This window comes from Aegilops tauschii, chromosome 7 (genome assembly GCF_002575655.3).
Source record: "Aegilops tauschii subsp. strangulata cultivar AL8/78 chromosome 7, Aet v6.0, whole genome shotgun sequence".
Taxonomy (NCBI): Eukaryota; Viridiplantae; Streptophyta; class Magnoliopsida; order Poales; family Poaceae; genus Aegilops; species Aegilops tauschii.
The window spans coordinates 461,376,102-461,397,773 of NC_053041.3; the positions used below are offsets into that span (position 1 = coordinate 461,376,102).

Genomic DNA, 21,672 nt, shown 5'->3' on the forward strand with positions numbered 1-21,672 from the left:
CTATTGTTTTGGGGTTATGCTTTAGAGACGGCTGCATTCACGTTAAATAGGGCACCATCTAACTCCGTTGAGACGACACCATATGAAATGTGGTTTGGTAAGAAACCTAAGCTGTCATTTCTTAAAGTTTGGGGCTGTGATGCTTATGTGAAAAAGCTTCATCTGATAAGCTCGAACCCAAATCAGAGAAATGCGTCTTCATAGGATACCCAAAGGAGACTGTTGGGTACACCTTCTATCACAGATCCGAAGGCAAGATTTTCGTTGCCAAGAATGGATCCTTTCTAGAGAAGGAGTTTCTCTCGAAAGAAATGAGTGGGAGGAAAGTAGAACTTGATGAGGTAATTGTACCTTCTCTCGAATTAGAATATGGTTCATCACATAAATCAGTTCCAGTGATGCCTACACCAATTAGTGAGGAAGTTAATGATGATGATCATGAAACTTCAGATCAAGTTACTACCGAACCTCGTAGGTCAACCAGAGTACGTTCCGCACCAAAGTGGTACGGTAATCCTGTTCTGGAGGTCATGTTACTAGATCATGACGAACCTACGGACTATGAGGAAGCAATGATGAGCCCAGATTCCGCGAAATGGCTTGGGGCCATGAAATCTGAGATGGGATCCATGTATGAGAACAAAGTGTGGACTCTGGTTGACTTGCCCGATGATCGGCAAGCCATAGAGAATAAATGGATTTTCAAGAAGAAGACTGACGCTGACGGTAATGTTAATGTCTACAAAGCTCGACTTGTTGCGAAAGGTTTTCGACAAGTTTAATGAGTTCACTATGATGAGACCTTCTCACCCGTAGCGATGCTTAAGTCTGTCCGAATCATGTTAGCAATTGCCACATTTTATGATTATGAAATTTGGCAAATGGACTCTGTAGCATTTCTAATATTATATGTGGACCACATATTGTTGATTGGAAACGATATAGAATTTCTGGATAGCATAAAAGGATACTTGAATAAGAATTTTTAATGAAAGACCTCGGTGAAGCTGCTTATAGATTGGCATCAAGATCTATAGAGATAGATCAAGACGCTTAATTGGACTTTCACAAAGCACATACCTTGATAAAGTTTTGAAGAAGTTCAAAATGGATCAGTCAAAGAAAGGGTTCTTGCCTGTGTTACAAGGTGTAAAGTTGAGTTAGACTCAATGCCCGATAACTGCAGAAGATAGAGAGAAAATGAAAGCCATTCCCTCTGCCTCAGCCATAGGATCTATCATGTATGCAATGTTGTGTACCAGACCTGATGTGTGCCTTGCTATAAGTTTAGCAGGGAGGTACCAAAGTAATCCAGGAGTGGATCACTGGACAACGGCCAAGAACATCCTGAAATACCTGAAAAGGACTAAGGATATGTTTCTCGTTTATGGAGGTGACAAAGAGCTTGTCGTAAATGGTTACATTGATGCAAGCTTTGACACTGATCCGGATGACTCTAAGTCACAAACTGGATACATATTTATATTGAATGGTGGAGCTGTCAGTTGGTGCAATTCCAAGCAGAGCGTCGTGGCGGGATCTACGTGTGAAGCGGAGTACATAGCTGCTTCGGAAGCAGCAAATGAAGGAGTCCGGATGAAGGAGTTCATATCCGATCTAGGTGTAATACCTAGTGCATCGGGTCCAATGAAAATCTTTTGTGACAATACTGGAGCAATTGCCTTGGCGAAGGAATCCAAATTTCACAGGAGAACCAAACACATCAAGAGACGCTTCAATTTCATCCGCGATCAAGTCAAGGAGGAAGAGATAGAGATTTGCAAAATACATACGGATCTGAATGTTGAAGACCCGTTGACTAAGCCTCTTCCACGAGCAAAACATGATCAGCACCAGGACTCCATGGGTGTTAGAATCATTACAATGTAATCTAGATTATTGACTCTAGCGCAAGTGGGAGACTAAACAAATATGCCCTAGAGGCAATAATAAAGTTGTTATTTATATTTCCTATCATGATAAATGTTTATTATTCATGCTAGAATTGTATTAACCGGAAACTTAGTACATGTGTGAATACATAGACAAAACAAAATGTCCCTAGTATGCCTCTACTTGACTAACTCTTTAATCAAAGATGGTTAAGTTTCCTAACCATAGACATGTGTTGTCATTTGATGAATGGGATCACATCACTAGAGAATGATGTGATGGACAAGACCCATCCGTTAGCTTAGCATTATGATCGTTTAGTTTTATTGTTATTGCTTTCTTCATGACTTATACATATTCCTCTGACTATGAGATTATGCAACTTCCGAATACCGGAGGAACACCTTGTGTGCTATCAAACATCACAACGTAACTGGGTGATTATAAAGATGCTCTACATGTATCTCTGAAGGTGTTTGTTGGGTTGGTATAGATCAAGATTAGGATTTGTCACTCCGTGTATCGGAGAGGTATCTCTGGGCCCTCTCGGTAATGCACATCACAATAAGCCTTGCAAGCAATGTGACTAATGAGTTAGTTGCGGGATGATGCGTTACAGAACGAGTAAAGAGATTTGCCGGTAACGAGATTGAACTAGGTATGAGGATATCGACGATCGAATCTCGGCAAGTAACATACCGATGACAAAGGGAATAACGTATGTTGTCATTGCGGTTTGACCGATAAAGATCTTCGTAGAATATGTAGGAACCAATATGAGCATCTAGGTCCCGCTGTTGGTTATTGACCGGAGATGTGTCTAGGTCATGTCTACATAGTTCTCAAACCCGTAGGGTCTGCACGCTTAACGTTCGATGACGATTTGTATTATGAGTTATGTGTTTTGGTGACCGAGGATTGTTCGGAGTCCCGGATGAGATCACGGACATGACGAGGAGTCTCGAAATAGTTGAGAGGTAAAAATTGATATATTGGACGATAGTATTCAGACACCGGAATGGTTCCGGATCGTTTCGGGTATTTTTTGGAGTACCGGGAGGTTACCGGAACCCCCCGGGGAAAGTAATGGGCCTCATGGTCCATAGGGGAGAGAAGAGGCAGCCCACAAGGGGTGGCCGCGCCCCCCCCATGGGAGTCCGAATTGGACAAGGGGAGGGGGTGGCGCCCCCCCTTTCCTTCTCCTCCTCCCTCTCCCTTCCCTCTTTCCCCCTTCATGAGAAGGAAAGGGGAAACCTACTAGGACTAGGATTCCTAGTGGGTTTCCCCCCACTTTGGCATGCCCCTAGGCCGCCAACCTCCTCCCATCCTCCTTTATATACGGGGGCAGGGGCACCCCATAGCACATCAATTGTTCTCTTAGCCGTGTGCGGTGCCCCCCTCCACAGTATACTCCTCTGGTCATAGCGTCGTAGTGCTTAGGCAAAGCCCTGCGCGAATCACATCACCAACACCGTCACCACGCCGTCGTGCTGACGGAACTCTCCCTCAACCCTCTACTGGATCAAGAGTTTAAGGGACGTCATCGAGCTGAACGTGTGTTGAACACGGAGGTGTCGTACGTTCGGTACTTGGATCGGTTGGATCGTGAAGACATTCGACTACATCAACCGCGTTAACCTAACGCTTCCGCTTTCGGTTTACGAGGGTACGTGGACACACTCTCCCCCTCTCGTTGCTATGCATCTCCTAGATATATCTTGCGTGATCGTAGGAATTTTTTTGAAATTGCATGCTACGTTCCCCAACAGTAGGAACCAATATGAGCATCCAGGTTCCACTGTTGGTTATTGATCGGAGAGGTGTCTCAGTCATGTCTACATAGTTCTCGAACCCGTAGGGTCCGCACGCTTAACGTTTGATGACGACTTTGTATTATATGAGCTATGTGATTTGGTGACCGAATGTTGTTCAGAGTCCCGGATGAGATCACGGACATGACGAGGAGTCTTGAAATGGTCGAGAGGTAAAGATTCATATATAGGACGATAGTATTCGGACACCGGAAGTGTTCCGAGGGTACCGGGTACGTATCGGGTCACCGGAAGGGGTTCCGGGCATCCCCCCGGCAACTACATGGGCCTAATGGGCCAAGAAGGGGACAAACCAGCCCCTAGGGGGCTGGTGCGCCCCATGTAGCCCAAAATAAGGGGGAAGGAAAGAGGGAAGAGAGAAAGGAAGGGGAGCAATTCGGCCTCCCCCTTCCTTCTCTCCTCCCTCCTCCTTCCTTCCCCCTCCGGATGGATATTGAAGGGGGGAGGCCGAATAGGGAGGCGCCCAAGTAGGATTCCTCCTACTTGGGGCGCCCCCTTGGCTGCCTCTCCTCCCCTCCAACCTGTATATATGAGGGGGGGCACCGCTAGAACATAAATCAATAGTTTGTTAGCCGTGTGCGGCGCCCCCTCCACAGTTTACGCCTCCGGTCATATTCACGTAGTGATTAGGCGAAGCCTTGCGCGGATCACTTCACCATCACCGTCACCACGCCGTCATGCTGAAGAAACTCTCCCTCGACACTTTGCTAGATCAAGAGTTCGAGGGACGTCAGAACTCGGAGGTGCCGTATGTTCGGTGCTTGATCGGTCGGAACGAGAAGAAGTTAGACTACATCAACCACGTTGTCAAACGCTTTTGCTTTTGGTCTACGAGGGTACGTGGACACACTCTCCCCATCTCGTTGGTATGCATCTCCTAGATAGATCTTGTGTGAGCGTAGGAATTGTTTTGAAATTGCATGCTATGTTCCCAACAGCCGCATCCCGCTTGTCCTCCTTCTTGTAGTTGGTCTTCCCCCACGGCTGTGGCTTCTCGCCATCTTCCTCCTCCACGGCCTTCTCAACCCCCCCCCCCCCGCGACTTGAGGTGGCATATTGCGCCTTGAACTTCTCCTCGTCTTTGATGACCCTCCAACAATGGGAGAGGTTGAAGCACTTGCCATCGTATTGGACCTTGAATGCCTCGAAAGCTTGGAATGCCTACAAATGTATTACATGCAAGCATGTTAGCAAATGGATATGGAAATGGACATGCAAGCATAAATGGAATGACACAAAAGCGGGCCGCTTGCTAGCATACCATGTCTTGCATGTCGATGCCGTTCATGGGGCGTGCCTTTGATGCTCTCAAGAGTGGCACAAAACTTGTTGCACTCTTGTTGGATCACCCTCCATCGCTTCGAAATGGACACCCACCCGCGCGTGCTTTGCATTTGGTATGGCGGAAACTTCTTGTGCTCATGGAACTCACGGTGAACACGAATCCAAAAGGTTGATGCCTTTTGTTCGGCGCCGACCTTGGGGTCTTGCCCAATGTCCCTCCAACACTCACAAAGGAGCTTGTCCTTGGCCGTAGTGTATGCCTTCGTCTGCTTGCTCTTGCGCTTCAGCTTCGCCCCGGCGGCTTGGTTGGCGAACTCGTCCTCGAACAAAGGCTCCCCTTCGATGTCCAACTCATCCTCTTCCTCTTGTCCTTTGTCCTCCGGAAACTCGTGGTCGAGCGGGAAGCTGTCCAGGTCGAGGCCGACCAGATCATGCATGAAGGCGACCTGATCTTGATCAAAGGTGGACGGCGTGAACGCCCTCGGCCGTCCTGACTTTATGTCTCTTCGGGATTGTAGCCGGCCCCGGCGGCACCGCCAGCGGCCGCTGCACCACCCTCGAAGATGATGTTCTGCATGTAGTCGTCATCGCCGGAGGCCGGCATTCTGTCGAACAGGGTTGCATGCGCCCAACAGCACGTCGGCTGGCATGTGTTGCGCGTGTTTTCTCGCCCCTTCGGATGACGAGCCACCGGTGTGGCGTTGAGGTCGATGGGCGCGGGCGTGGAAGGCGCCACCATGCTCACCTCGGGCGAGAACTCCCCGAAGAGTCGGGAGGCCTGCGGGTAGGCCTGTGGGTAGACGTGGAATCCGGGTGCCGGCTGCGTCGCTGACGTGCGGGGCGAGTCGGGCAGCACCATCCGAGGGAACGCAGATGAGCCGGTGCTGGCCGCGGCCATGACTACATTGAGGAGGCCGTGCTGGCCAGGGTTTAACCCTAGCAGAATTAGCGCCTCCCTCATTGCTGCCGTGACGCGGGCGTTGGTGGCCACCTGCTGTGCGGCGGCGGTGATGGCGGCCGCCGCGTGCCTCCGACCCTTTCTCTTCGCCGACTCCCTTGCCTGCTCTTCGGCTGCCAGCTTCTTATTCGGCTTGGGCACGACGGTGGTCTTGCGGGGGGCGCGAGGCTTGCCTTTGCCGGGAGGGGGCGGTCGTGATGCCGGACGAGGCGAGGGAGGCGAGGCCGGCGGCGGCATCGAGGTCGTCGTTCATGGCGGGCGGCAGGAGCGCGTGCGGGCGGGAGGGTTTTGGGGGAAATGGAGGGAAATGGTGGAGGCTGCCACCGACCAGCGGGCCAGAGTGGAGGAGAAGGCGGACGCGCGCGTGTCCGCCCTGACGCAAATCCGGCTAAAAAATGGACCGGGAATGGGTCGGCAGGCGGACGAAAAGCGGACGCGCATCCGTTTGGGTCGGCGCAACGGACGCGCGCGGATGAAATGGGTCGCCGCATTAGAGTTGCTCTCACCATCTCGTTTTGCGTTGAAGTTGGCCAAAATTACATCTGGCGATCCCAACCCAAACCCAGGGAGCCGGGGACGCCGGAGCTATTATTTACACGCAACACGCCCACTGTCAGCCTCCCACTCCCTCTCCCCTCTCTCTCTCTCTCTTGCATGCAACAGATCCACCTACGTGCATGCCTCCAACTCGCACATTGTTCATCTCTTTTTCCTCTCGCTCTCTTGTCTTTTACTGTTGGGTGGGGGCACGGCTGGGAACGCCCCCCCCCCCCAATGCCAAAATTTTCGCCGGCATGACCCCAACCGGCTGAAAAAATGGCTCCTGGGAGGGCAAACGAGTGGAGATGCTCTTTATTCTTATAGAGAAATAGATGTCATTTGATGCATAAGATAATTTTTTTCATTGAGTCTAGGTTAATTTTTTTCTTTGAAATGTGAAGGATTTGATCCTATTCTACATAGGAATAGTAATTCATTCCTACAAACCAAAGGGCTTCATAGGGATTTTCCCTTTGAAAAATTGAAAATCCTATTCTATGAAATTCCTACAAAACCAAAGGAGGCCTTGGTTTGCTCAAAATGCCGTAATAGTGATGGAGATCAAGGGGTGAACTGGCACATTTTCTTTTTTAGAATCAAGTACAATCAAAGTCCCTTGCATACATGAAGCATACACTCATTCATATGAACGCGCGCACACACACATTCTATCCCTATGAACATCTTAAGATTGACGAAGTCACCACACGCGTCTCGTAGTTGACGGAAACGTCTCCTTTCACTGAACAAACCTCGCTGAAAAGCCTGAAATACACACATGAAAACACGAGCAACAATGTCTAGTCTAAGACTTGAACCCTCGTGGGTTGAGAACACCACTATTCTCCTAACCATCCAATCATAAGTTGGTTGGCGACTAGAGCCTAGATAATTGTTTCCATGGATATAAGAGTATCCACATCCACCTCTGAATGCAATATTAGTAAGCAACATCTCCTTCCCCGGAACAAGAGCCTTTTCTTGCCATGCAAACACCTCACTATACTCCTATATCCTTCGAACAGACAAAAGAAAGCTTCGCCGCCCCATTTCTACCCGCTGCAGCAGCTCGCCATGGCCCACGACCCAACCTACTTGCTTCGGTTATTTGTGGACCTTGCTTGAAATATTAAGGCTGGCGGATTAGACCTCAACGATCTGATGGGCGAAGCAAGCGCCACCAAGATGGAACCATCGATGTATTAGTTACATATACGAATTTAATGCATTGAATGAATCTCTAATGAAAATAACCGATGTGTAGCGCAAGAGATGTTCGTCACTTTTGCCATCTAGCTTCAGGTTCTATCTCACGGATATGGATCTAATGGAACACCTTGAAGCCAAAGTTAGGGACAGATATCTCACTCTATGATTGATCTCTTCATACTCACTGTAGCCGTCAAATAAGGAATGTGCTATATTCATCCTCAAAACCTTCCAGGATCATGTAATGTATGAGGTAAGTATTCGTAGTATGTAGTCTATGGAGGTGAGAGTTGAGTTTTGTCTGAGGCTCTTCCTTCTGCCTATTTCTAATCAAGCAAAAACATTGTTTGAGGAATCAGTCACAAAGCCTTAGAAAAATGGCTTGAATGCTTTGACCAATATTCATCGTTTCAGTTTCAAAAAGAAGTTTATGAGTTTTGATAAGAAGCTATGTATAGTTCACGGAGTTTCTCAATTGTGTTTGGCCCTTGCGCCACGGGCTGCCTACTCACTACAAAACGAGCGTTACTCTACGACGTTTCACTTGTGTCACGTAGAAACATTTTTCATCATAAATATGTCCAGGTGACGCCTTTTCGGCCATCACCCCCACCGTCACTGAAGCGCCGTCACAACAAATAAATCTCGATGGTATCACTTTTTCTGTCTCACCAGACCGTGTCTTCGGTGATGAACTCAAATTTGGCACTGACGGCCATTTTCGATGACGGCCCAGACTGTCATCTATGATATGCCAATCTGTCACCTAAGATCGTTTTTTATGACGATAATTTGTCAGTAGTAATCTTTTCGTGGGTTTGACCAGTCAAAGATTCCGACAAATGGGTCCAGGAGTTGCTGACGTGGTAGCTTCCAAGTGGGCCCGATGTAGCTTTTATCCGTCCCATCTCGTCCCGTCCACTCACGTCGCTCCGGCAATAAACAGACGTGGCGACCAGGACGCGGCACGTGTGGCACTCTCGGCTGGCGTGCTTGTTCAATGCCGTCACGAGTGAGAGGCCGCGCCCCTTCCAGGCTGGCATGAATGCGACGTAGGCGCTCTTGAACAACATCAATGTGCGGCAACCGTTTCGCACGGGAGAAGCTTTTGGGTGAAGCTGGGCTATCGGATATGTGCATGTCAACGGTCCGGAAGCTCGCAAAGCCCCTCGTATGCTATCAGTTTGTGAAAACGGACGTCCAAACCATGGACCGATGAGGCACCGCATTGGATGATTGCAGTGTACCGCATGTATGCGAGCAGTTTGAATGTTAATCGTTGGAGACGCTGTTAGTGCCAAACCAAACCGGGCGCCGGTGCTGACCGCTAGCAGAAGACCAGTCGGAGAGGCCAGGCCGGGCCGCTCCGAGACTGCGGCGGTCGACACGAGGGACGCGCGGGGATCTTGGTTGTAGTGCTGCTCTCGCTGTCCTCGAGCCCTCCGCTGACAGCGTCCGAGTCCCGGTTGATCGGCCTCGTACTCCCTCCGCTTCTTTTTAGTCTGCATATAAGGTTTGATCAAAGTCAAACATTGTTTACTTTGACTAAGTTTATAGAAAAATATATCGAGATTCATAATATGAAATCAATAATGTTAGATGTATCATGAAATTAATTTTCATACCATATAGCTTTAGTACTATAGATGTTGATATTTTTTCCTACAAAGTTTGTCAAACTTTATAAAGTTTGACTTTGACCAAATTTTATATACAGACTAAAAAGGAACGGAGGGAGCAACAAGAAGAGGGAATTCTCAAAACAAAAACAAAGAACCAGAAGAGGGAGCACGTGCGTTGATCGCTGTGTCCGGAAGACCATTGATTTCTGCTTATATCCACAACGATCAGGGAGAGGGAACCGTTGATCGCTCTGTGAGCCAGAAGAGGGAGAGTAGATCACAGAGCGATCAATATCACAGATCTACTAAGTCAATGGCAAATCACAGAGCGATCAATACAACACAATGCTGCGCATGACTGGCATGTGCATGGCGTTCGCTTGACACATGGAGCTATGGAGCCCTCCTCTCCCAGACCACATGGGTGCGCCGGCCGCACGCAATTAGTTCCCGACAGCGTCATGGATGCACCAGCTTCCTCGCGAGGGCATCGCGGGCCGCGTGAGAGCCATAAAACCCAAGGTCTCTCGCGCTAGTATACCACTCAAATCGGAAAGCTTGCCAGCCGTCGCTGCAGATCGAGTGACGCTCTCTCGAGCTACGCGAAAGCGACGCGAGTCAGCCTCAGGAAAGGAGGACAAGCATGTCTCCGCAGCCGCACTTCCTCTTGCTCACGTACCCGCTCCAGGGACACATCGCGCCGGCGCTCCGCCTCGCCCGGCGCTCCGCCTCGCCCGGCGCGCTCGTCACGTTCTCCACCACCGCGACCGCGCACCGCCGCATGTTCCCGGCGGAGGCAGACGCGCCCGACGGCGGCGACGGCCGCCTCGAGTTCCTCCCGTTCTCGGACGGCTTCGACAACGGGTACGACAGGACCACCGACCCCGCGGCGTGCACCGACTACATGGCGTCCTTCCACTCCGCGGGCGCGCGCAGCGCCGGGGAGCTGGTGGACGCGCTCTCCGCGCGCGGCCGCCCCGTGACCCGCGTCGTCTACACGATGCTCCTCCCGTGGGCCGCGGACGTCGCGCGCGAGAAAGGCGTGCCGTCCGCGCTCTACTGGATCCAGCCGGCTGCCGTGTTGTTCGTCTACTACCATTTCTTCCACGGCCACGCCGGCGTCGTGACCGACAACCGCCACGACCCGTCTTCCGTCGTGCGGCTCCCGGGCCTCCCTCCGCTGCCCGTGCGGGACCTCCCGTCCATGATCACGGAGTCCACCGACCCCTCCGAGTTCTACCACAGCATCTACACTACCGTCCGCGACCTGTTCGACACGCTCGACAGGGAAACCCCCAGAGCAAACGTGCTCGTCAACACGTGCCAGGAACTCGAGGAGGGCGCGCTCACCGCCGTGGGAACGTACGACGCGCTGCCGATCGGCCCAGTGGCCCCTTCCGGCGACGAGGCCGGCCTCTTCGAGCAGGACGACGTCAAGTACATGGAGTGGCTCGACGCCAAGCCGGCCGATTCCGTGGTGTAAGTCGCGTTCGGGAGCTGGGCGGGGATGGAGAGGGAGCAGCTCGACGAGCTCCTCCTTGGCCTCGAGGAGAGCGGGAAGCCGTACCTCTGCGTCGTCCGGAAGGACGTCAAGGCGGAGCTCGCGGATGGCGAGGCGACGTTGGAGCCGGAGACGGAGGCGCGGCTCGGGCTCAGGAACGGCATTGTGGTGGAGTGGTGCGACCAGGTGCGGGTGCTCTCGCACGCCGCGGTGGGCTGCTTCGTGACGCACTGCGGGTGGAACGGAGAGCGTGGCGAGCGGCGTGCCGATGGTGTGCGTGCCCCATATGTCGGACCAGCGGATGAACGCATGGCTCGTCGAGTGCGAGTGGCGCGTGGGAGCGCGCGCGGAGGTGGGCAGCGACGGCGTGCTGCGCGCGGCCGAGGTGAGGCGGCGTGTAGAGGTGGTGATGCAGGAGGGTGAGGCCGGAACGGGGGATGCGCGGCGCGCGGCGTCGGAGTGGAAGCGGGTGGTCGCTGAGGCTCTCGGGAAAGGTGGCTCGTCGGATCGTAATCTAAGGGCATTCGTCGAGGCCGTCGATAGTGGTGTGTCCGTATAACACTGGCTGGGACCCGGATTTTGTCTAACGCATTGCGCGCACAACCCAAATCTCTACCATACATCCATGCATGTCACATTAGCCGGTACACATGCTGTCACATCTGCATGTCCACTCTCTCCCTTCTCTCTTCTCTGGCCCAAACAAATCCATCCCTTTTATTTCACCTTTTCTATCTTAAATCATGCATACCTTTTAAATCAATATTTCAATTTCAGATTTTTTATATATTTGAACTCCTAACAAAAGGACCTTTATAACAAGATCATCTTGGATATATTTTGACTAGTTTAAATTTTTCAGTAACATATTTCATCGTTTCATTAACATATTTCACTCATTTCACTTGTTTCAATAACAGTTTTCAGTCATTTCAATGACACATTTCACTCATTTTACTCATTTCACTAGTTTCAGTAACTGATTTCACTCGTTCCAATCACATATTTCACTCATTTCACTCGTTCCAATAATAGATTTCACTCATTTCAAAAATTGATTCACTAATTTTAATAATTGATTTCACTCATTTCAGTAACATATTTCACTCATTTGACTCGTTTCAATAACAGATTTCACTAATAAAAAAAAATCAAAATAGTTGAAATATATCCGATATTGGTCTTATTCTAAAGGTCTTTGCACCATGATTTTAAAAAAAAATATATATATATATAATCGGAATATTTGTGTAAATGATTTAAGTTAGAAAAAGTTGAATAAAAGGGATGGAGTTGTTTGGAAGAGGAGAGAGAGAGAGAGAGAGAGAGAGAGAGAGAGAGAGAGAGTAGACATGCAGATTTGACGGCATGTGCACTGGGTGATGTGATGTGTATGACGATGTGCGGTGTAGATTAGAGTTGTGCGCCTAACTGGATAGGCATAGCCATATTTGGTAGGAGCAGTATGTTTTATCTGTTGGTTGGTTGGTGAAATAGCTCAGGTTATTACATGAGACTTTGTTTGAGCTTCGTGATGAAATAAGGATGTGTTTGGTTTCACGACAAGGGGCATGAAATGTTATGGTTCCACTTCACGAGAAGTGGGTTTATTTCATCGGTGCTGCTAAAAATCTCGTCGACCGTCAGATCTACTCCTGCTTTTAGTGTGCGCAACCTGCGTTTAATTGTAAAAATTGGGCGGTGTAGATGGACGAACTGGGTTGGGCTGCTTTCGTGTCTTGCTTTTCTGTGGGCTGTGGGCGGTGGGCTGGGCTGGGGAGTGTCAGGCTTTAGGTGGTATGTCTTTTTCTTTTTGGCCCGTAAAATTTACAAAGTGTAAGAGCAATCCCTGACTAGAAAAAGAACTACCCCTAAAAAAAGACTAGAAAAAGAACTGTATACTTCCCTAAGGAAAAGGAAAAGAATTGTATACTGTAGTAGCATCTTTTTGTGAGTATTTCTTCCTTTTTTTCCAGAATCCGCGTGGCGTATGTGTGGCTATTGTTGATAGATTATATGTCCCTCTATAGTCGGGCTGAGCATCCTGCTTCTTCTGCTCACGAGGATCCCTGGCGCGCCTAGTTGTGTACGAGCTAGGAGTCCTCTAAACCTGTACTCTTTCTACCTATCAATGCAATGATACGCCAACTTGGCGTATTGGGGAAAAAAAGATTATATATCCCGATTGTATAGTTTTTGGATGTAGTTTTTCTAGTGCAGCATCCATGTCTTGTTTTTTGAGAACCAGAATTTTCTTTTTTAAGATGTGTGTGGGTGCACGGATTTTTTATAAAATAAGCATTCATATCTTTCTCTCTCTAGTTTTTTTTAGGTTTGGCTTTGTGTTAAGTATGTCAGACTAAAAGAAGTATAGATGAAAATATCTAATTCAAAAAGTATCTATTTTATGTGGATTTGCTATTCTCAGTCGACCAAAAATTAGTCAAGTCTTAGTCGATTCGCTAGCAGTCAGGCCTCAACTCAAGTTTTGACCCAGAATGCAACTCCATGTCTTAAAAGCGACCAAGAATTGCTAGTTTCTTTTTTCTCTCTCTCATGTCCAATCACTTTTCTTCCTGTTTATTTGCTAGCGGGATGTTTTAGGGTGCGTCTGGCCTGCTCTATTCCTGCTTCTTTATTTTTATGCGTGGACATGGATGTTTGATGGCCTGGCTTTTTCCTGTTTTATTTTATCTTCCTGGATTTTTTTTGTCTTTTTGTAAGTGATTTTAACAAAAAAAAAAAACGACGTCCTCATGTCATTGATATTATTTTGCATTTTTATTTTTACCATTTTTCTTGTTTCATGTTTTATTTATATTTCTTCTTTTTATTTGCTTTCTAAAAAATTCCTTGTTTCTTATTTATTTATTTATTTACTTTTCTCTTTTTATTGCCTTTAAAACTTTTTTCTTGTATGCCTACTATTAGGCGCAATTGTAAGTGTCGCCATTGACTGCAATTTATTGGTTTTTTGTTGAGAGAAGGGTTGTTGAATGTCTGGCACTAGGCATCTAACTGCAAGTGTCGTCCCTCGACTGCGGGAGAGTAAGGGGGAGTTGCATGTGCGATACCAGGCTTGCAATTACAAGCGTCGCCCTCGACTGCAACTGCATGTCCTCATCCCGACTTCAACTGGCCTTGTGTTTTTGTCGAAGAGGGGGGGGGGGGGGATTGCATGCCCGACAGTAGTCTTGCAATTGCAAGTGTCGCCCTCGGTTGGAACTGCATGCCTATACACTAGACTGCAATTGCATGCCCACACACCCGCTGCAACCGACATTTTTTATTTGTTAGTGGGCAGCAGGAGAGGGGGGAATGTTGCATGTCCAATACTAGTCTTGCAACTGAAGGAAATATGCCCAGGAGGCAATAATAAAGTTGTTATTTATATTTTCTTATATCATGATAACTGTTTATTATTCATGCTAGAAATGTATTAACCGGAAACTTAGTACATGTTGAATACATAGACAAACAGAGTGTCCCTAGTATAGCCTCTACTTGACTAACTCGTTAATCAAAGATGGTTAAGTTTCCTAGCCATGGACATGTGTTGTCATTTGATGAACGGGATCACATCATTAGAGAATGATGTGATGGACAAGACCCATCCGTTAACTTAGCACTATGATCGTTTAGTTTATTGCTATTGCTTTCTTCATGACTTATACATGTTCCTATGACTATGAGATTATGCAACTCCCGAATACCGGAGGAGCACTTAGTGTGCTATCAAACGTCACAACGTAATTGAGTGATTATAAAGATGCTCTACAGGTGTCTCCGATGGTGTTTGTTGAGTTGGCATAGATCGAGATTAGGATTTGTCACTCTGTGTATCGGAGAGGTATCTTTGGGCCCTCTCGGTAATGCACATCACTATAAGCCTTGCAAGCAATGTGACTAATGAGTTAGTTACGTGATGATGCATTACGGAACGAGTAAGGAGACTTGCTGGTAATGAGATTGAACTAGGTATGAGGATACCGACGATCGAATCTCGGGCAAGTAACATACCGATGACAAAGGGAACAACGTATGTTGTTATGCAGTTTGATCGATAAAGATCTTTGTAGAATATGTAGGAGCCAATATGAGCATCCAGGTTCCGCTATTGGTTATTGACCGGAGATGTGTCTCGGTCATGTCTACATAGTTCTCGAACCCATAGGGTCCGCACGCTTAACGTTCGATGACGATTTGTATTATGAGTTATGTGATTTGATGACCGAAGTTTGTTCAGAGTCCCGGATGTGATCACTGACATGACGAGGAGTCTCGAAATGGTCGAGACATAAAGATTTATATATTGGAAGGTTACATTCGGACACCGGAATGGTTCGGGTCGTTTCGGATAAGTTTCGGAGTACCGGGGGTTACCGAAACCCACCCCCCGGGAGGTTAATGGGCCACCATGGGCCTTAGTGGAGAAGAGAGAGGGCCGGCCAGGAGGTGGCACCCCCCTTGCCAATCCGAATTGGACAAGGGGAGGGGGCGGCGCCCCCTCCTTCCTTCTCTCCACTTCCTCCTTCCCTCCTTCTCCTAGTTGGAATAGGAGGGGGGGGGGGGCGAATCCTACTTGGACCGGGAGTCCAAGTAGGACTCCCCCTTGACGTGCTCCCTCTAGGGGCGGCCTCCTCTTCCCCCCTCCTTTATATACGTGGGAGGGGGGCACCCCAAAGACACACAAGTTTCTCTTAGCCGTGTGCTGTGCCCCCCTCCACAGTTACACACATCGATCATATCGTCGTAGTGCTTAGGCAAAGCCGTGCGCCGGTAACTTCATCATCACCATCGCCACGCCGTCGTGCTGACGGAACTCTCCCTCGGCCTCAACTGGATCAAGAGCTCGAGGGACATCATCAAGCTGAACGTGTGCTGAACGCGGAGGTACCCTACGTTCGGTGCTTGGATCGGTTGGATCGCGAAGATGTTCGAGTACATCAACCGCGTTACTAAACGCTTCCGCTTTCGGTCTACGAGGGTACGTGGACACACTCTCCCCGCTCGTTGCTATGCTTCTCCTAGATAGATCTTGCGTGATCGTAGGATTTTTTTTGAAATACTACGTTCCCCAACAGCAACTGCAAGTCTCACCCTCGACTGGAACTGCATGTCCGCTGTCGGCTACAACTGGCCTTGTGTTTTTGTCGGAGAGGGGATGATTTTCATGTCGGACAATACGTTTGCCACTACAAGTTTCGCCCTCAACTACAATGGCATGTCCGACAGTAGGCTTGCAACCGCAAGTGTCATCCTTGACTGCAACTGCATGCCTACACACCCGACTGCAACTGTTTTTTTGTTTTGTCAGTGAGCGGCAGGAGAGTGAATGGGAGGTGCATGTATGGTACTTGTAGGATCAAAAGTATGTCTAGAGGGGGGGTGATTAGACTACTTGACCAAATGAAAATCTAGCCTTTTCCCAATTTTAAGTCTTGGCAGATTTTAGCAACTTAGCACTAGTCAAGCAAACAACCTACACATGCAAGTCTAAGAGTATAGCAGCGTAATGTAAAACATTGCACATGAAGGTAAAGGGAGGAGTTTGGAGGGAGCAAACGCAATGTAGACATGGAGATTTTTGGCGTGGTTCCGATAGGTGGTGCTATCGTACATCCACGTTGATGAAGACTTCAACCCACGAAGGGTAACGGTTGCACGAGTCCACGGAGGGCTCCACCCACGAAGGGTCCACGAAGAAGCAACCTTGTCTATCCCACCATGGCCATCGCCAACGAAGGACTTGCCTCACTAGGGTAGATCTTCACGAAGTAGGCGATCTCCTTGCCCGTACAAACTCCTTGGTTCAACTCCACAATCTTGACGGAGGCTCCCAAGTGACACCTAACCAATCTAGGAGACACCACTCTCCAAAAGGTAATAGATGGTGTGTTGATGATGAACTCCTTGCTCTTGTGCTTCAAATGATAGTCTCCCCAACACTCAACTCTCTCTCACAGATTTGGATTTGGTGGAAAGATGATTTGAGTGGAAAGCAACTTGGAGAAGGCTAGAGATCAAGATTCATATGGTTGGAATGGAATATCTTGGTCTCAACACATGAGTAGGTGGTTCTCTCTCGGAAAACGTATGCTGGAAGTGTAGGCTTGTTCTGATGGCTCTCCCCACGAATGAAGGGTGGGTGGAGTGGTATATATAGCCTCCACACAAAATCTAGCCGTTACACACAAATTGCCAAACTCGGTGGGACCGAATAATGAAACTCGGTCAGACCGATTTAGCTCAAAATGTGAACGTTAGGATTTTCAGTGGGACTGACATGTCAACTCGGTGGGACCGATTTCATTAGGGTTAGGGCATAACATAATCTCGGTGAGACCGATTACACAAATCGGTGGGACCGATTTTGGTAATAAGCTAACCAGAGAGTTGATCAGGCAAACTCGATGGGACCGATTTGCTCATCTCGGTGAGACCGAAACGCTACGATGGGGAAACAGAGAGTTTGCATTGCGAACTCGGTGGGACCGATCACTCATCTCGGTTGGACCGAAACGTTACGAAGGGAAATAGAGAGTTTGCAATCCCATCTCGGTGAGACCGAGATCCCTATCGGTGAGACCGAAGTGCCTAGGGTTTGTGGCAGTGGCTATGTCAAGTAACTCGGTGGCGCCGGATAGAATGTTTCGGTGGGGCCGAGTTTGACTTTTGGTTTGGGACATATGTGGATATGAGAAAGTGGTTGAGGGTTTTTGGAGCATATCACTAAAGCATTTTGAGCAAGCAACCCATTAAGCAACACCTCATCCCCTTTTAATAGTATTGGCTTTTCCTATGGACTCAATGTGATCTTGGATCACTAAAAGTAAAATGTAGAGTCTTGAGCTTTAGAGACTGAGCCAATCTTTTGTCCTTAGCATTTTGAGGGGTCCACATTCCTAATCCATGCCATGCCAATCATTGAGCTTTCCTGAAATATTTATCTTGAAATAGCATTAGCTCAATGAGCTATATGTTGTTAGGAATTACCAAAATCACCCAGGGATAGTTGCACTTTCAATCTCCCCCTTTTTGGTAATTGATGACAACATATAGATCAAAGCTTCGACATATGATCATAAGATTGAAATACATCGTCGCTTTGAGAAGTATGTGATAAGCAAGAGCTCACCCTAAATTTGTGCATTATTTAAAATTTGCTTTTGAATGCAAATGCACAATCGATTAGGATCATGGGTTACTCTTCCATGTCACATACATCTTGGTGGAGCGCTCAAAATGATGGAAATTAAAAGCATGCACCCATCACCAAGCAAAGTGAAAGATCATATATGGGATATAAGAGATAATATCATCCAAGCAAGCATTAAAGTAGCATATGATCAAACACGTGACCAAACAAGTATCTCACACACAGACATAAAGTATCAACCAAGCACATAATAAAGTTCAAAAGCAAGAGAGGCAAAGAAGCAAAACACTCTCTCGAAGCCTATGATCTATACATTTCTCCCCCTTTGGCAACAAGTTACCAAAAAGTTCGAAAATGCATAGTGCTATGCGTCTCTCAGGCTTGGTCTTCTGGAGGTAGTGTAGAGATAACTCCAAGGACGAAGGCATCAGTTGATGTAGTTGGAGCTGGTGGAGTGACTGCTGGAGGTGGCATTGAAGCTGTTGCTGCTGGTGCTGACGATGTAGCTCTAGTATCTGGTACTGGCACTGCAGCAGACCTCTGACCTCTAGGCACTCTGCGAAAAGCATCTGTAGTAGCCTTCCCCTTCTTCTCTTCTGCATCCTCCTAGAGCTGCTCAACTGCAGTCTGAATCTCAGTGACTTTTAAATCAAGTTCATAGAACTTGGTCTCTATGATCCTCTCCAAGCTCTCCTGATTCTGAGTCAGGGTGGCCAAGCCCTTCTCAATCCTCAAAGTAGATTGGATCAGATAAGCTAGCTGATCTTATTTGCTCTTCAAGAACACTTGAGATACCTCTTCAACACTTGGCATCTTTGTAGCCTTTTCTACCTTTGCTTTAGCTCTCTTCTCTTGTGCTTGTGCTGATGAAGGTTCATTCTCATTCATGACAACTTCATTATCTTCAAATTCTGGGAGCAAGGGTAAATGCTCTTTGTCCAACAAGTAAGTGCCTGTGCCCATCTTGGAGTTGATGAGCACCTGAATGTGTGGAGCATACCAACAAGATCTCTTATGGTCAGCAGCTGTCCTCTTGATTGTCTCTACAATCAGACTCATGACCTTGAATTTTTGAGGGACATCAAAGATTTGCAGCAAGTTGATGGAATGTCCTCTTATCATCTTGTGATCTCCAGACTTGGGTAACAATGTATGCCTCAGGATGGTGTTGATAGTAGGCAGACCAGACAACAAATAATGCATAGATCCAAGCTTGTGTGTCTCCAAAGCTTTATCAGGGATCTCTTCGTACATATTTGCCATAGAGTTGTGGTCTTTCTTCTTCTTGGCATACACATCCAAATCATCCTCATGCTCTTCTGGGGCATTGATCAGCTTGGTTCATTCTTCAACAGTTGATTGGTACCTAGTACCTTCAGACATCCATACTATCCTTCCATCTGGATAGAAATGAGTAGTGGAGTAAAATTGCATGATCAGCTCATCATTCCATTTGGTGAGCTTCTGTCCAACGAACTTGTCAACTCCACAAGCTTTGAAGATGTCTTGTACACCTGGGAAGTGATCTTTATTCTATTTGATATATTCCCAATCAACCCATCTCATGTCACAGACAATTGGCTTCTTGTCAAGCAGAATATTCTCATAGAAATCTTGTTGTTCTTTGGTGTGAAACCTGTAGACCACAACAGTCCTCCTCCTCACAGGATAAGGATCAGACTGTCTCCACAATCTCAGTCATGTATCTTTCCTGATGTGCATGTCCTTAGCCACTGGATGAGTGTCATTGTGGTCTGGAATCTTTGGCTTCAGTTTTCTTAGCACTAGGGCTTCTTCATCCTCTTCATCAACCTCAGGCGCTGGGGCCTTGTTCTTCTCTTCAACAGGAATGTTTGTGGTGCTTCTCTTGGGCTTAGTGGGCTTCTGAGCTTGAGCTGTTGCTTTGGGAGCAGTCTTGGGCTTTGATGGAGCAGCCCCTGACTTGATAGCATCTCCCATAAGCTTCTGAGATTTGGGTGCTGGAGCAACATCCTCTTCCTCTTTCTTTGAATCTCTTACCATAGTTGATTTTCCAAGAACTTTTGCAGATGTGGTTCTTGCCCTCTTCTTATGCTTGCCATCTCCAACTGCCTCACCATCATCTGATTCTATTGTGAACTTCATGGTTTCTCCTGTTGAAACTTTTCTTGGCTTTGACATTGGGACTCTCTTTGCTGGTGCCTTCTTATGCAACCCTGGCTTAGTTGCAGCAGCTGTGCCATACTCTTTCTTTAGCACTTTCTTCCTTGAGGTGGCCTCATCCTCAACAGCCACATAGTCCTCATCCTTAGAGTCTGAGGTTCTCCTCTTCCTTGTTCTAGTGGCTGCCGTGGGCAAGTTACTTGGTGTGCTCCTGCTGCCCTCATCATAGCTGCTTGAGGGACTAGTGCCCTCACTCAATTGCACTTGCTCTTCAGATCTATTCTGGCTGTCACTTTGGTCAGACATCTTGACAAACAAACTGACAGCAAGCCCTGGGAATAGATGTAGTTGAGGTAGAGTAGATGAGCATCACAAGGTGTAGAGTTTTTGCAAAACAGATGACTCAAAAACCTAGTTTCAGTTCTCCACAGAAAGCATTTTGGAGCTACCAATTTGTTAAACTCGGTGATACCGAAGCAACTTTTGGAACCTAAACTAGTGAACTCGGTCAGACCGAGTCACAGTTCAGTGGCACCGAGATTGCTAGGGTTTCACAAAGAGTCGAACTCGGTCGCACCGCAGTTTTCGGTCAGACCGAAAACGCATGTGCAATGGCCTAAGCCAAATCGGTGAGACCGATTTGTACAACTTGGTCGGTCCGAGATGAGTTCGGCGGAAACCCAACCCTAAATTTTCGAATCAAATCTAACCTAAAGGATGTTTTCTCTAGATAGATTGTTTTCATACGTGGTAAAGATCATGGCAATGCGATGTGCTACGAATCAGAGAAAGGAAGTAGCACAAAGAGTCGAACCCATACCCTAGTTCAGCGGGAGTTCGCTACGGCGACAACGGCGGAGCAGAATTCCGTTGACGGCGACAGAAACCAGCGGCGGGAGGTCGCTGGCGGCGAGGATACGATCCGGAGACCCGAGGAGGCAGAGCAGGACATGCGCGGGCTGAAGAAATTTCCAAAATCTCACCCCTGGGTTTATATATCCCGACCCTGTCGGTGTGGCTGAGTGGAACAACTCGGTGGCACCGAGATGCAGAATCGCAAGCGGTTACTGCAACTCGGTGTGACTGAAAAGTTCAAATCGGTTGCACCGAGATTAAAAACCTAGATCAACTTAGTGAACTCGGTGTGACCAAAGTGGATGACTCGGTCATACCGAAATGCACAAAGAGGTTTTGGAAGTTTAAGTCTATGACGAATCGGGGACTCTGAGTGCTCCTCACACAAAGTGGTTCGAATCTGACTTGATCAAACTTTGTGATGTAGCATGAATAGAGTTTGAGACGAGAAAAGCATAGATAGCTAGAGGGAGTTCTTAGGCATTCTTGTCCATCCATTTGGCAAAAGAGAAAAAGCCAAACAATCAAAGCAACAAATGGATGTCCTCGAATGAGTGAAATATGAAATCAACATGCTCACACAATAAAATAGCTAATGAAATATGTGACAAAGCATGCACAAACGCTCTAGCATCTATCAAGCAATTGGCGATGACTAGGTCATCTATATATGAGTA

General features: G+C 47.8%; 1 pseudogene; it reads left to right on the forward strand.

Moving 5' to 3' along the window:
- The first annotated feature begins 9,679 nt into the window (after nt 1-9,679).
- Nucleotides 9,680-12,868, forward strand: LOC109745832 (UDP-glycosyltransferase 75C1-like; annotated as a pseudogene).
- Nucleotides 12,869-21,672: the final 8,804 nt, after the last annotated feature.